This window comes from Onychomys torridus, chromosome 10, assembly GCF_903995425.1.
Source record: "Onychomys torridus chromosome 10, mOncTor1.1, whole genome shotgun sequence".
In the NCBI taxonomy this organism is placed as follows: Eukaryota; Metazoa; Chordata; class Mammalia; order Rodentia; family Cricetidae; genus Onychomys; species Onychomys torridus.
The window spans coordinates 32081568-32097727 of record NC_050452.1 but is presented as its reverse complement, the minus strand read 5'-3'; positions in this window follow the sequence as shown (position 1 = coordinate 32097727).

Genomic DNA, 16160 nt, shown 5'->3' with positions numbered 1-16160 from the left:
CCCGGTAACTTTGACTTCAGAAATCCAGATCTCAGAGTCCTACAGCCTGGACCCCTGTCCGTCAGTCAGTGGGACTGTCTGTCAGTCAAATCTTGTCAGCAGGGAGCCGCTTTCCCTTCCCAGTGTCTTCTGGGCAACAGAGTAAGAAGCTTCTGGATGCTCACTGTATGTAGGCCACCTGCTGGCATGCCCCAGCCCACCCCCCCAACCCCCAAGAGAGAGAAAATGACCTACCCAAGGCCACACAGCCCAAGCATGGCTCCTTCTGAGGACCCTCACCCATACCTGCTCCAGGCCACATAGGGGAAGCCGGATGTCCTGTTCCTACATGCCCCCACCACTGGGCTGGGTAGGAGGGGACCCCAGGGTGAGCTGCTTGCCTAGTCTTTTAGCACAATCCCATCTCCCTCCCATTTTCTATTGGCTGATCTTGCTAATTACAGAGAAAAAAAAAATTCTATAGTCACTTCCTCTACTCAACCTTTCACTTAAAAAAAAAAAAAAATCACCTCCCACCCCTTAGTTCCCAGCCTCTCCGGGAAGCACCCCGGCCGCAGGCAAGCATCGCTCGAACCACTTAGCAAACCGCAAATTTCAGAGGCCTCGGCACATCTGCGTTTTATCAGCTTTTTCCGGATAGTATTACCCCAAGCAATTGTCTGCAGATCGGCCGACAGCTGAGACGTTCAAGCGCTGAATTACGGAGAAAGGGCCGGAGATAAAGCCAAGCACATGTATCCCATCAAAGTAATGGAAGCAGCCTGCCGCCAGGCCGCTTCGCTGCCTCCTTCCGAGCCGCCCAGCCGCTCTGCAGGAAGGCTGATTAACCCTTGCGAGGTAGGGGAAGAAGACCAGGGGTCATTCAATACCTAGGCTAATCACAGACCCCAAAGACCAGAGAGGTGGGGTGAGGGGTGGGCCGGAAGAACCGGGCTGCTGCTGAGGGCTACTATGACCTCAGGAGTGCCCGCTACACTTTCTGTAGCAGGGCTTGTGGGCTGCGGGTAAAGCACAGCTTCCCAGCATACCCTGGAATGAGGCTGAACACCCAAGAGGGTAACTAAGTAAAGGACCTGGTACTCGCATGGGAAGAGCTGGCAATCCCAGAAGGCAAGTGCCTGGTCTTAGCTGTGCCTATCATTTGCAAGAGCTGGTGACTAGTGTTTTGTGAGCACCTACTGTGGGCAGGCTCCCTTCTTTCCCTGGCTACCCATGCCCCTCCCTTATCACTAGTGTTTCCAGGTAAGAGGTAGGCATGATGTCCTCAACCCCTGCTCCCCTGGGGATCCATGTCATTTAGGAATCTGTGTCCTACCCTTCCAGGGACCTACATGACAATTGCCCACACTTCCCTACCCCACACTGGATCCTCTGGGACATAGAGTGTACCCAGCTCTTTCTGGGTTGGCCAACACCCCTTTAGAAGGGCTGGCCCCTCTGACAGTGTGTGAGAGACTGCTCCATTCTCCAAGGGAGGCAGTCCTGCAGCAGTGTGTCCTGTGGGCTTGTGTAAATGTGCCCTCCTCCTGGCAAATCCAGGGTTATGCCTCCATTAGGGGCACTTTGCCTGCTGGCCACTGGGCTCCTATAGTGGGCAATCCCACTCACACTTCTTCTGCCTTTCCCTGACTGTTTCCCCAGGGTCTTTTTCTTGTTTGGTGAGCTCTCCTTGAATATTCCCAACTTAGACACTGCTTAGTTTAAGTCTTTGCAAAAATAACTCATGCTGTCTTGCTACCTGGTTCCTTTGCCCATGGTGCCCTTCAACAGGAATATTTATTTTATGCATTCATGGTATCTTGAGATAGAGTCTCCTGACGCAGACCATGCTGCCCTCAAACTCACAACCGTGCTCCTGGATGCTGTGATTATGGGCATGTACTATATTATACCAGTCAAGAATTCTTGGTACAAATATGGCCCTGCTCCATCTGTCCTGTACTTTGGGGTTGTTTTGGAGCAGACCAGTCCTTCTTAGGCTCTGAAAGGCCTTTCTCTTTGATTAACTTTAAGTTCCAGCCTAGACTGGGGACCTCGGAGGGCTTTAGAGAGAGCCAGTCAGTTTTGACTAAAGTGAACAGTTTTAAGAGACAATATGTTGTTGGCTGATTTGGACCTCAACAGTTCACAGGCCTCATCAGGATGGCCTCTTGCAAGCAGGTACCATGGATCTGATGAACATGGTGGCTGTCTTGCTTGGAGGATTATGTCCTGCCACAGCTGCATGGAACTGACTGACAGTACCCGACAGTAGTAAACTTTATGCTCTGTGAGTTTAGCATTTGTTTCTTATGTTCAGACTTTCAAATGGTGTTTGTTTGGATGATGCACAAAAGGAAATCATGCCATGGTGTCTGCTTCAGGATAGGCTGTGTGCTTAGGCCCTTTACTGTAAGGATGGAGGTTCAGAGGGACATGGAGATGGGTTGTTGGGGAATAAAGAGTCTATTAGAAGAATTGTTAACAATGCAGACAGACAGACAGACAGACAACAGCATGGAGGATTTCTGCAGGAAAGAGGAAACCGGAGCCCATGTGACTCTTTACACTTTTCTGAAGGGTGGCTTCACTGCACATGCCTGTAGCTGGACTCCCTGATTCTGGGTAGGAGGCAGGGACGAGGTGGAGTAGAGGATGTGTGGCCACCAATACTGGCTTTGACCTGAATTCTCTTCTCCAGATGAGAGGCCCTGGCACCCTGAAGTCTGTTACCTAGAGACTCCCAGTGTCTCGGGTGCCTGAGGGGAAGGACTGTGGTAGTGCTATGGACTAAGGAGCAGCTCGACTCTACTTACATCCTTACATTTACCACACCAGCAGCTCTAACAGCCATCCTATTGCCAAGCTGTCCTAGAGATAGGTAAACTGAGGCCTTAAAAGATAAAGTGGAGGAGGGCTGGAGCTAGGCTCCGAGGATGGGCACTCCTCTCCAGAGTCCATGGGTGGGACTGGCTTTGGGTGAGGCCTCTGTGTCCTCCTGCTGCCAGAGATGAGAAGATGGATTCCCACAGCAGCACGCAGGAGCACCTAGCACTTGCACATACGCTGCCTTGTCCTGCAGCCCTGCTTCTTCACGGTTCCTGTCTCCAGCTTAATATGTTCGAGGTGTCATTTTGGAAGTGGCCTGTGCCACCCCCAGGTTTTTCTAGGCAATTACTATTAAGGGAAGGACCAGGTCATGTCTGCCTGGGGCTCTGGTCACTGATGCTGGTCCAGCCATTATCCCCCTTTCTCCCTCAAGCCAACCCTGCTCCAGGGTTTTATAAATTCTATTAGTACCATGTGGGAGATGATTAGATAGGACAAATCTTGAAGCAGCTTTAGGAATGGAAATCTGGGGAGCTGGCCATGGCCACTACTGAACCCCAGATTCCCACAAGTCCTTGATCTGTCTGGGGGAAACCCATTGGCCAGTCTTCTGCTGTCTCTGCAGTCACTAATGGAATTGTACGTGGTCCATCAGCATCTCTGGGCAGGTCTGTGAGTCAGCACAGAGCTTGGGTCTTTAAGACAGCGAAGCCGACATGGTCCCTGGAACTTGCAGTTTCCTCCAACACTAAATATTTGTTTTTCTACCCCGCGGGCACAATCTTTCCTGAGCCAAAATATATGGAGCTCACCCATAAAACCGGCATTCTGGAAGGAAGGAATGATAGGAAGCCCACTGTCAGCACACCTGCTGCCCGCCATGCTCTGCTGGATTCCAGCAAAGATCTGGAAAGCTCTGGCTTTTACAGGTGGGCACCCTAGCCCCTGAGGGGTGCTGTGTAGAGTCACACAGCAAGTGGAGGTGAGAATGGCGACCAGCCCCAAGTGATCTGATGGGGAGAGGTGAGTTCCCTCTACCCTCCAAGGGTCTGAGGATAAGGGCTGCTGGTGTTCTGGAAACAGCAAGACCTGGGCCTGGGATGGTCCATCCACTTCCCCTGAGCTTTGAGCCCAGTGAGCTCTCTGCGTGCACAAGCAATGCTTCCTAGAGGGTGCCACTCTTGCATCTCAGTTGTGTGCAGATGGTCCTAGCTGGTAGATACAAGTTTGTTTAAAGGGATCCTTCCTGTGCCGGAGGAGGAAGATGCTGCAGAGGGCATCCTTGGGACCAGTGAGAAGTATAGATGAAGGCTGTGGAGTGAGTTCTGAAGCTCTGTAGTGGGGTTATATAAAAGAGCGTCCTTGATTATAGGAAATAAAGGCAGAGGACAGGAGACTGTTTTTGTACATGTTACTGCCTCCAACACGGTTAAAAGAGTAACAGTTACCATTGCTCATGATGCAGTGAGCTGGGGTTGCTGAGGCTCTGCTGGGGCTGCTCTTCTGCTTGGGAGCAATCAGCAGGGATGATGGTTCACTTGCTGCAGTAGGTTGGCAGCCTGTGTGTTCTGAGAGGCTCCAGTCACTTGCTGGGAGTGGATGGGCCCTCATGGGGCTACCTGGACCTCACCCTCTGCAGACTCCTTGGAACTTGATGAGTGTATCCTAGAAGGGGCAAACGGGAGTGACAGACCTCTTAAAGCTGTGCCCAAGAACGGGTACAACGTTACTTCTGCCACCTTCTATCAGTCAAAGCAAGGCATTAGAATCACTCCCCACACCCCAAATGGAGTGAGGAGTAGTTGTCACATCTTTGTGTGTGTGTGTGTGTGTGTGTGTGTGTGTGTGTGTGTGTGTGTTCCTGGGGATGGACCCCAGGGCAGCCTCACACATGCTAGGCCACTGAGCTGTATCTCCAGCCTTCTCATATTTCCTTTGTTTTACCTTTTGGTTTTTTTGAGACAGGATTTCTCTGCATAACAGTTCTGGCTGTCCTGGAACTCACTTTGTAGCCCACGCTGGCCTTGAACTCACAGAGATCCACCTGCCTCTGCCTCCTGAGTGCTGGGATTAAAGGCATGTGCCACCACCACCTGGCTTCATTTTTACATTTTATTTTGAGACAAAAGCCTCACTAGGTTACCCAAATTAGGCTGGCCTTGAACTTGTGATCTTCCTCACTCAGTGTGCATACACACATACACATGAGATGATGGTTAGGTTGGCCCTATCCCACTAGGTGCATGCCAGTATATGGTATACAAATATGCATAGGGGCCATAGGATGATGCTCTACCACTCTGTGCCTCATTACCTTGAGACAGGGTCTCTCACTGAATCTGGAGCTAGGTTGGTTCCCACCAAGGCCCAGCAATTCTCCTGCCTCTTGAGAAGAACTGGTGGTAGCTATCTGCTGAGCAGAGAATCTTGGTTTCTTTTTTTCTGGTGTTATGATAAAATACCCCGACAAAAGGACAGCCATCCTAACTCAGGCATTTCCTGAAAGAGGGACTTTTGGCATCAAAGCAGGGAAATCCAGGAAAAATGGATCAACTGCTGGCCTTTCCTCTCCCCTGCCCACATCGCTCAGTCCTCATCTGTAATGCAGACACAGCAAGGCCTCCTGAAGCCCAGCACAAATCTGCAGAATGGCCAACAGCTCCTGCTTTGTGCCCAGGGAGGGCCCTGGGAGGAACAGTCAACCCTAGCAGGAGCAGAAGTTCCCTCAGGAGTGACCAGGCTGCATGAGGAAAGCAGACCTGAGAGAGAACTCTGGGGCAAGGGGCTTGCTGCAGATCTGGAAGACCTTGATTCGCCCAGTTTGGGAGTTGAGATCAAAGGCGGGGGCAACACTCAGATGACTGGAGGAAGTTCATTGCAGGTAGAGAAGAGAGCAGGTACAAAGGCCCTGAGGCAGCATCAAGCATAGCTGGGATGTTGAAGGGGAAGCAGTCTATAGTAGGAGTCTAGTCTATAGTAGGAGTCTAGTCTATAGTAGGAGTCTAGTCTGTAGTAGGAGTCTAGTCTGTAGTAGGAGTCTAGTCTATAGTAGGAGTCTAGTCTGTAGTAGGAGTCTAGTCTGTAGTAGGAGTCTAGTCTATAGTAGGAGTCTAGTCTGTAGTAGGAGTCTAGTCTATAGTAGGAGTCTAGTCTATGGTAGGAGTCTAGTCTATAGTAGGAGTCTAGTCTATAGTAGGAGTCTAGTCTGTAGTAGGAGTCTAGTCTGTAGTAGGAGTCTAGTCTATAGTAGGAGTCTAGGCTGTAATAGGAGTCTAGGCTGTAGGGCTGGGGAGATGGCTCAGCAGTCAAAGCACTTATTTTGTCAGTAAATGCTGAGTAGGTGTGGTGGCCTGCCAAACATGCATACACATGCATCACACAGAGACAGAGACAGAGACAAACAGACAGTCAGTGAAATCTAGGCCACCACTAGGGGACAGAGCGTGAGGGCCTGTACAGCCCCTGCACACCAGCTCCCAGGTCCTGAAGTCACACAGAGCTCTGGAAAATACCGTGGCCACTCCCTAGCTGTGTGCCTTGAGGGGGCTTCTCAGCCTCTTTGTGCTGTGTCCTTATCTGTAATCTGAATGTAAAGAGCGACTTTGAAGGTAGTGCATACCCACGGTGAGGACAGTAAAGCGTCTGGCACAGTTCCTTGCACAAGATGCTCAGCTGGCAGTTTTTACTCCTGTTGCTGTGGTGACTGTCACCCTGCCTCCAGCTGCCTCCACTGCCGGACTTCCCGTGTGACATCAGCATAGCATCCTCACCATCCATCCTCACCATCAGCACCACCACCACACAGGCTTCTGGTGTCCCCTGGTGACAGATCTCCCTGAGGGAGCCCGCTTGATGGTTTCAGGACTCCACGCCGATTTTCTCTGGCTTGTGGTGGTTCAAACTACTACCCTGGCATTCTTTCCTCTGTTTATTGTTTTAGAAAATCAACTAGAAAATTGCTTTCTTCCCGATATGGTTCTCCAGCCTGAAGCATCGGGATTTTCCACTGGCATCTCGGAATGTTCTCATCGGAGACCTTCAAGCTTGGTCTGACTGAGGCTGGGAACTGGACTGAGGGCTTGGCCAGGGAGATCTCACACATGCACACTGCCCAAGTCCAGCCAGTGAAGGCCTTGCAACAGAGTTCCCAGTACAAAGGCCTGGGAAGAGAAAGGTTAGTGTAGAGGTGGCCAGGGGTGGGAAGGGGTAGGAGGGGCCTGACGGAGGTAGACAATCTGTCTGTGGGGAGGAAAGGGGACAGAAGCTGGACCTAGGAGAGAGGGCCTGAAAAGGGACTTGGGGGAAGAGGGTGAAGGGGAAATGGGGTATAAGGTAGAGGGGTAAGGTCGTGGAGGGAGAGGGACATGGAGGGAGAAGTCAAGGAAAGAGGTAGGGAGAAGTAGAGGTCTGGCAGGAAAAGAGGCCTAGGAGGGGGCAGCTAGAGGAAGAGAGATGTGGGAGGAGCACCTTAGGGGAAGGGAGGAGTCGAGGAGGAGGGGTGGAGGGGAGAGGACCCTGGGCAGGTGCCTCAGTCCTCTCAGGGCCTATAGTGTAATTCCACCTGAGGGGTAGCTTAAGGAGTCTCTTCACCTGCTTACTTCTGGAAGTAGAAGTTCATGGGCACGATGGCCGACCTGCTTTCTGTAAGGGTTCTGCCGTAGGCTTATAGATGTTCGCTCTCACTGTACATGAATATGTGGCAGAGAGAGGAAAGAGGGGGAGGGCGAGGGAGGAGGAGGAGGAGGAGGAGGAGGAGGAGGAGGAGGAGAGAGAGAGAGAGAGAGAGAGAGAGAGAGAGAGAGAGAGAGAGAGAGAGAGAGGAGGTTTTCTCCTCTATAAACATGAAGGACTTACAAAACATCCTGTCCTGGGGTGTTGGGGAGAGGAGAGGTGTGGAGATGTGGATGGAGGGTGGGTCTTTTGGAGGAGGCCTGGCAGGATGGATACTGGGGAATGAAGAAAGGCAGGATTTAGTCTCAGCTGTAGCACTGGTTAGTAGGAAAGCAACAGGATGCTGGGCTCAGCCAGAGTCTCTCCTGGCCACGTAGGCCATCTGAAGGTGGAGAAGGAGGCTGGGTGGGGGTGAGCTCCCCTTCCCTGTGGGTGTGCAAACCTGGTGCAGGGATGTTGCAAAGGAATCCCTGTGCACTTCTTGGTAACACTCACTGTCTTTTCCATTCCAGAGAGTCTGTAGCCCTCAGTGAAGCCTTCCCTTTCAACTCTGCCATGAGGATGCAGCCTAGTGCTGAGGGCAAAGGGTGCTGTGTAAGTGTGCTTCTTGGCCAAGCAAAGCTAAACAAAGGTGATGGTCGGTGGCTTTCTTTTGTTTTCTTTACTCTTTCCTCTTTTGGTTCTTTGATCTTTGCGGGGGAGGCCTGCCGCTCAGCTCCCCAATAAATCACGCAGAGGCTTATTCTTTCTTTCTTATTTTTAAAATAAATTCCTAGCCTTAACTTGGCTTGTTTCTAGTCAGCTTTTATTAACTTAAGTTAGCCCATCTACCTTTTGCCTCTGGGCTTTTATGTTTACTCTATAAACCTTTCTTTAATGCTTATTCTCCGGCTTGCTGTGTAGCTGAGTGTCTGGACCCTGGAGTCTTCCTCCTTCTCTTGCTCCTAGAACCCCCTGGCCCCCAGATTTCTCCTCCTGTGTGTTCTCTCTGCCTGCCAGCCCTGCCTGTCCTTTCTCCTGCCTCCCTATCGGTCATTCAGTTCTTTATTAGACTAATCAGGTATTCAGGCAAAGTAACACAGCTTCACAGAGTTAAACAAATGCAGCATAAAAAGAATGCAACAATCTTAGCATCATTAAATAAATGTTCCACAGCATAAACAAATGTAATACATCTTAGAAAATATCCTACAACAGCTCTCTTCTCCACCTTGGCTTGGGGACCTAGGCTCCTTCCTCTCATGGTTCTATTATCCCAAGAATGAAATACGTTACCCACCCCAGATCCCACTGGCAGACCTGGAAAGGAGGCTGGGAAACGTGGTTCAGCTGAGTGGCCAGAGGGAAGAGGAAGTGGGTTTGCTGAGTATAAGGGACTCCAGGGGATTATTCCATCTATTCATTCACCCATTCATCCATCTGCCTCTCCATCCATCCATCCATCCATCCATCCATCCATCCATCCATCCATCCATCCATCTATTCAGTGGCTATGTAGAAGTGCAGTCTTGGATAATCAGGGCCTACCGCCAAATATCTGTGACTCCTGGGCAACAGTATTTTGTCTGTGCCTCCATTTGCTTATCTGTTCACTGGACACCATGAACTTCCTGGGAAGAACCTCAAAGGTGTATTTTTATTTTCATCTTCTCTGGCTAGTGTTTGTCAACAAGTTTGGGTCATCTGGAAGAGGGAACCTTAATTCAGAAAATCTCTCTAGTAGATTGGCCATAGTCAAGAGTGGGGGCATATTTTGATTGATGGTCGATGTGGGAGAGCTCAGTTTACTATGGGTGGTGCCACTGTGGACAGCCCCAGGTTATACAAGAATCAGGCTGAATAAGCTGGTAAACAGTGTTCCTTCTTGGCCTTTGCTTCAGTTCTCTGGGTTCTTGCTGGAGTCTCCAATTTCTTTCATTGTAATCCAACTAAACCCTTTCCTTCTCAAGATGCTTTTGGTCATAGTGTTTATCACAGTGATAGAAAGCAAGCTAGGGTACCCCCTGTCCTTTGACAAGGGTAGCTTGTTGTTGTCCACTCTTGACAGGTAGCTAATGTTTTGTAGGTCCGACCTTGTACCTCACCATGCTTGGGAAACAGGCATCATGTTGTTTTTCCAACAAGCTCAGCTGGAGAAGGCTGAAAGCAGGAACCAAGTGCTCATGGAAAAACTGAGTCCTAGAAAGGACGAGGGTTTACCCACCAGCCCCTGGAACATTCTGATCCACAATGCAGGTTCCTCCTTTTTAAACTAGGTGGATGCTTGGTGCTTCTGCATCAGGGGCCGTTTCCAGGTCAAGGGAAGCAGGAATCCTATGCTTCCTGTCTGCACATGGTTTTGCACTTGAACTGGACTCTGCCTTTTCCTTGCCTGAGCCCACAGTGCCTCTGCTTACCAAGGTTAGCAAGTTAGAGAATTTATCCATACAACCCCTGTGGCTACAAGACCCTGAGACAGGACACCATGAGTCCACAGATGAGACGCCCAGCCCAGAGCTACAATGGCCCAGCAGGTCAGTGGAAAGGACAGGCTTCTGCCCCCCCCCCCCCCCCACACACACACACAGGGAGCCCGGCTCCCTGAGCCCTGCACTGCAAACACGCTGCATGGCTTCCAGCGTGTTAATCCTTTCGCCTCAGGTCCACTTTCCAGAGTAGGACAGGAGGGTGCCTACCTCATCAGTAGGCATCCCTGCTATCCTAACAGGATGTAGGGTGGCCAGGTCTGACAGTAAAGTCTCCTTGCTAAAGACCTAAAGAAGATAGGGACTATGAGAATATGTGGGAGGGTGTGCCGGGTCGGCCCTGGCTCTGATGGCGTGTAACTCCATTAGGACTAAGAAGTTGAAAGCAGAGGTTATGAGCTGATAATGACCCTAAGCCAGTAGCTGGGCAGATAATCCACTTTATGTATCTGATAAAATAGGATGGAAATGAGGAACACATTTCCCAGCACAGTGGGAAGCAGAAGCAGCCTTGTCCTTCCTCAGAGACTCCACAAGCTGCAGACTCTCTTGCCACTCCATGCCTCCCAGTGAGAGCCCCTGCTGCTGACACTCACGCCATGGGTGGACTCTGGCTCCCCGACATGGGGCTGGGCATCCCTGTGAAGGCCAGCACCACTTGTGTGAGCCTCAATTTCTTCATCTGTGCAGTGGGAACAACGCCCTCTGCTGAGCACTCAGTGAGATGCCCGCGGAGTGCTCAGAAAATATTCAATGAATAAACTGACTATAGCAGGTGCTCAGATAATGTTTGTAGAATGAACAATTAACTAAAAGAGGGCATGGAGACTCATCTTTGCAATGGAAAGCATTGCCCACAGGCTTTTGTCTTGGGAGATTTTTGATAGTTGAAGCACTTGGGTTCAACATGGTTGTATAAGGTGTCCTGGCTCTCAGGGCTCTTTAGACACTGCCTTTGTGTTTTGAACCCTGTTGTGTTTAGTCCCATGTGCACTGTGCTTTCCATGGTGTCTGTAAATTTCTCAGAGGGCCTATCACTTAGCAATGCTTTCAACCATTGCTTAAGCTGTAAACACGAATTTCTCTCTCAAGGAGCCGTGGGAGGTAGAAGTTCAGGCCCACCTCTCAGCTGTGCCACCCACAGCACATGATTCTTTGTCATAGTGCCTAATATGTTATGGTCACAAGTAGCTACTGTAACTACAGATCCTGCCTCAGGACAATTCCTTATACCTCACTAGTTAAGACTGATCAGCCACATAAGCCAACTCTGGCTGCAGGGGAGGATGGGAAATAGGCAGCTAGCAAAGGCTGATGGGAAGGCCAGGCCGATCCAGGCCACTCACAACTGACCATGAGCAGGATTTAGATGGTGGGGGAAAGAGAGGGCAGTGGAGAGTGTGCCCATCCGTGGAAGCCCAGAGCCAATTGCCAGAGACCTAAGAGAGGAAACTGGGCTCCTGGAACTCCCCAGTGACAGGCCCTGGGGCTTGTGGACCTTGATGCTGATATCCAAAGTGATATCAGAAGGGACCGGAATCAGAAAACTTCAGCCACATGTCAGGTCCATCTGTACAGTTGACCCAGTGCTCACGGCAGCCTGGCACGAGGGGTGTGGCCTCTGCATGCCCTCAGTGCCCCTTGAACTTTTGGGTGACATGATAAACAAGTGCCTTGGGGACCTTGATTATATCTGCACTTAGGAAGGAAAAACCTGAAGGATGTATGGGGGCCTGAGCTGGGGCAATTGGACATGTAGAGGAGTTAGATCATAGTATGGAATGTCTAAGAATAAAGACTTTTCCATGTAAACCTCACTGCTGTGTGTCTCAAAGAAGATTTGAATATTCTAGTTAGCACTCATCAAGACAGTCAGAAGTCAGGTATCATGAGGTATGCTGGTGGTTCATAAAAAAATGTGGAACACATGTATACAATATACACACACACACACACACACACATGAATGTACACACACAATGTATACACATAGATAAACGTGTGCAATGTACACTTACATACTTGCACAAATGTACACATGCAATGTGCACATATATACAGACACACAGATGTATACACATGCACAATGGAATACATATACACACAAACATACACAGATGTACATGCATAGTACACTGACATACATACACAAACATATATTTACATTTGAGGTACCCACATATGCATATGCAAACATACATGCACAGAAACATACATGTACAATGTACACATACACACATTCAAATGCATCATATACTATATAAATGCCTGAAGAGTGCGTGCATTGTATGTGTGCATAACAGAAGGAATGGAGAAAGAAGAGGCAAGTAGATTAACTACTAACACTCAGTAGCTCTGGCTTCTAACTGAGGGATATATAGGGGCTCATTGTATAATTTCTGTAATTTATTTGTAAGTAATAATTCTATCAAAATCAAAAGTTAGAAAGGGGATGTGTTGACTTTTTAGAGGACAGAAAATTGAAACTAATAACAACCAAAATTATAACATGTTAACAGATTCAGCCATTAGGGCAGCTCTGCCTGGGGCAGGCAGAGTCTAGTGTGAGGCTTTCAGGGATAGTTTCAAGGACTTCTCCAGCTTCCCTTGGGCCTGGGTTCAACCTCTGATACTGTCCTGGGAATGGGTTCCCAGGAAAATGGCTGGACACATGGGAGGAGTGAGTAGAGCTTCCTGTTGAACCTGAGCAGAAGCCATAGCCCCTGACATTGCTGTGCTGGGTGAGGTGATACCTGGACTGGACTGGGGGAGGGGTTAGGTTTCTTGAGAACTGGAGACTTCCAGAGTGAAACTTCACCTGAGTTCCTTCTGAATGAGGTACCCGGGGTATGAAGGCACAAAAGAGCACTCCATCCTGCAGCACTTGGCCATGAATGTGTACACACACACACACACACACACACACACACACACACATACACACACACACCACAGCTGGAGCAGCACCAGCCTCCATTCATCACGCTGGGGCTAATTCCATTTTCCAGCCCCTGCATCCATCAGGGGTCAGGGATGGCCCCTAGCCTGGGTGATGTCTACTTCCTGGCAGCATTTAGGGTTCCACTGCCCTCCTCCCCAGCAGTCTTGCCCGTTCTCTGCCCAGGAGGTTCTGTGGTGCCATGCTAATCCCATTACCACAAATGAAGATATCATCTTAGCTCTTGCAAAGGCCCCCATAGCTGATCCCTCTTGGAAGAGAAAAGTGCCATTGTCCAGGCACTGACTTCTGAAGCTCCCTCTGGGACCAGGGCTGGGGAAGATCTCTGCAGCCTCCCAGCTAGTCAGGGATGACTTGGCAGGCAGGGCTAGGCAGCCTGAGTGGGAGGAGAAGGAGTCGGGGCTGTGCAAGGTGCCAGCTACCTAATGCCACACCAACTTGCACATCTATGTCTCTAAAGCCCTTAGGGCTTTCCAGTGGGCACAAAAGATCCCCAAGTATGCTCAGGGTATGGCCATGCATGGAGCAAAATATACATGAGGACAAAGGCTCACATATGGGATTCAGTACATGTCAGCAACAGGCTGTGAAGACAGTAGGAAACATTTGTGGGCATTTACTACATCATCTACTTTTCTATTTTTTTATTTCCACAAAAGGGTTTCTATGTGTAGCTCTCGATGTCCTCGGGCTCCATCTATAGACCAGGCTGGCCTCAAACTCAAAGAGCTCTTTGCCTCTGCCTTCAGAGTGCTGGGATTAGAGGTGTGAGCCACCTCTGCCTGGCTTAGCCACTTTTCTGATTCTCTCATTGCTACTATTTATAAACAAGAAAAAAGGAGACAGACAGCTAAGTGACACGTTTAAGGTCATGGCTGGTGACTTCAGTAGACAGCAATGGAGGAGCACAAAGCTGCCACCTGCTTAAAATGATGATGAATTTTAAATAGAACCAGTGGCATTTGACCTATGGTAAAGATTCAATCTAGTTTTGCATGGAAACAGAGGCTTCCTGTCTTTGCCTATGTCTTCTGGCCAGCTGAGTTCCAAAGATGATGAAGGGGTTTGATTTATCCATGGTCTGGAGTGTAAGATGGACCCTTGGGTTAGCCATCTCTTTGCTACTCCAGATCTGAGCTCCTTGTACCACTCCGCTGTGCCATAATAACCAAGACTGCCGTTGCTGGCTATGCAGGAAGTATCTGAGCCAGAGGCTGTCATCTGTATGTCATATATAGTCCCCAGGACATGCTGTTAAGGATCCAGGGTACAGGTCTCAGGAGGAGATGCCACCAATCCAGAGCCTTTCATAGTTCCACAGTGTGAGACTCCATTACCTACCAAGCTGGTCCCAAAATGTAAGGTGAGTCACTGCCAGGGGGTTGTGAAGGGATGTCTGCACTGGTTCGAATGCACAGCTCTAGATCACCAAAGATCAGTAACTGGCAATTTGACAGGGTAAAGATGGATGCCAAATTTGTAGATTAGTGAAGTGTCATGGTTGGCTTTAAATGTCAACTTGACACAACCTAGAATCACCTGGGAAGAGTCTCAGTCTGGGGATGCCTACATGGACTCGGTCTACTATGGGAGGCGCCATTCCCTAGGCAGCGAGTAATGAACTGTGTAAGAGTGGAGAATTCAAGGTGAGGACAAGGAGGCAAGAATTCAGCACGCATGCATCCTCTCTTGCCTGGACTGTAGATGTAATGTGACCGATTGTCTGAAGCTCCTGCCACTGCGGCTTCTCTGTGGTGATGGGCTGTAAACTGAACTGTGAACTGTATCACAGCCACAGAAATGAAACTGGAAGAGGTGAGGGCATGGAGGTGTGAAGACAAAGGCTTCCCGGGGTTACTTGCCAGTCAAACCCTGGTGCTGCCAAGCTGGAAGAGGTTGCCCCTCTTCGGAGCTCAAGGCTGTGTGCTAGTTTGCTTAGGTTTAAGCCAGTAACCTCAAAGGCAGAGTCTAGCACAGCAGTTCTCAATCTGTGGGCCCTGACCCCATTGCGGTTACACATCAGATACCCTGCATATCAGGACCAGTAAGAAGAATGCTCATGCTTTTAGATGCAGCACCCTGGTTGTTGATGCCAGGGATGGGCCAGAGATTCTTCTCCCATCTGACTTTATGCCTGGCCTCCTGCGGCTTCCAGGGGGATGCAGGGTCCTGGGATCCTGAGAAGCAGACCCAGCACCTAGAATTCCAGGAGGGACCTAGATGTGTGAAGACTGATAGCTTCGTGGATCCGTCACCGGCTTGATGCTCCAAGCTGAAGGTTTGTCCCCTCAGCTGTGTCTGCAAAGCCAAGCTCCCATGGGCTGGTGTTTGGACTGGGGACCAGAAGGAGGTGCCAGTGGTTGTATGAACTCATGGAGTGTATCCTCAGCTAGAGCCTTACCTTGAAAACAATAGACACAGGGGCTGGTGAGATGGCTCAGTCAGTCACAGCGACTGCCCTAAGCCTGGTGACTGGAGTTTAATCCAGGGGCCCACGTGGCGAAAGGAAGGAACGGACTCTTACAAGTTGTCCTCTGACCTCCATGTGTGTGCTGTGGTATGCACACCCCACCCCACCCACCTGCAATCCCCCATTACACTCCTGCCACCGCCCCCACCACCCCCACACAATAAATACATGTGAACTAGAGCCTGAGGCAGCTGGTGTCACAGCAGAGAGAGACAATACTGTGGCTCAACTCCATTTCTCCTTTTTATGCAGCCTGGGACCTAGAGAGTGGTGCCACCAACTTTTAGGCCTTCTCATCTTAATTAGCCCAGCCTAAATAATTCCTCCTAGACAGTCTCAGAGAGTCTGGATCCTGTCACGTTGCCCATCGAGATAAACCATCACAACTGGTGTTGGTAAAACTCAAAGGCTGGGAGAACAACCAGAAGATCGAGCTCTCCTCTCCTCTCCTCCTTTGCACAAACCTTCCATTCTACAGGTTACCTCCTGGTCCTAATCCGGCTGCTTCAGCTCCAGTCGGTCATCATGCCCACATTCCAGAAAGCAGGAAAAAGAATAACGAAGGGAAAAATCGCATTCCTCTCCTTGAAGTCACATATCCCGTTGGTCAGAATTAAGCTGTAAACTCCCTGTTTTCAGACAGGAAGTCTTTTTTTTTTTTTCTCCCCAGCCAGTGCTGTGGTCAGCAAGGAAACTGAGGGCTGCTCCCCAGGAAGGAGGGGAGCAGGTTATTGTGCAGAGGATTTGCCACACATACCCAGAGTGTGATCTCACTTGGTGTGACTGC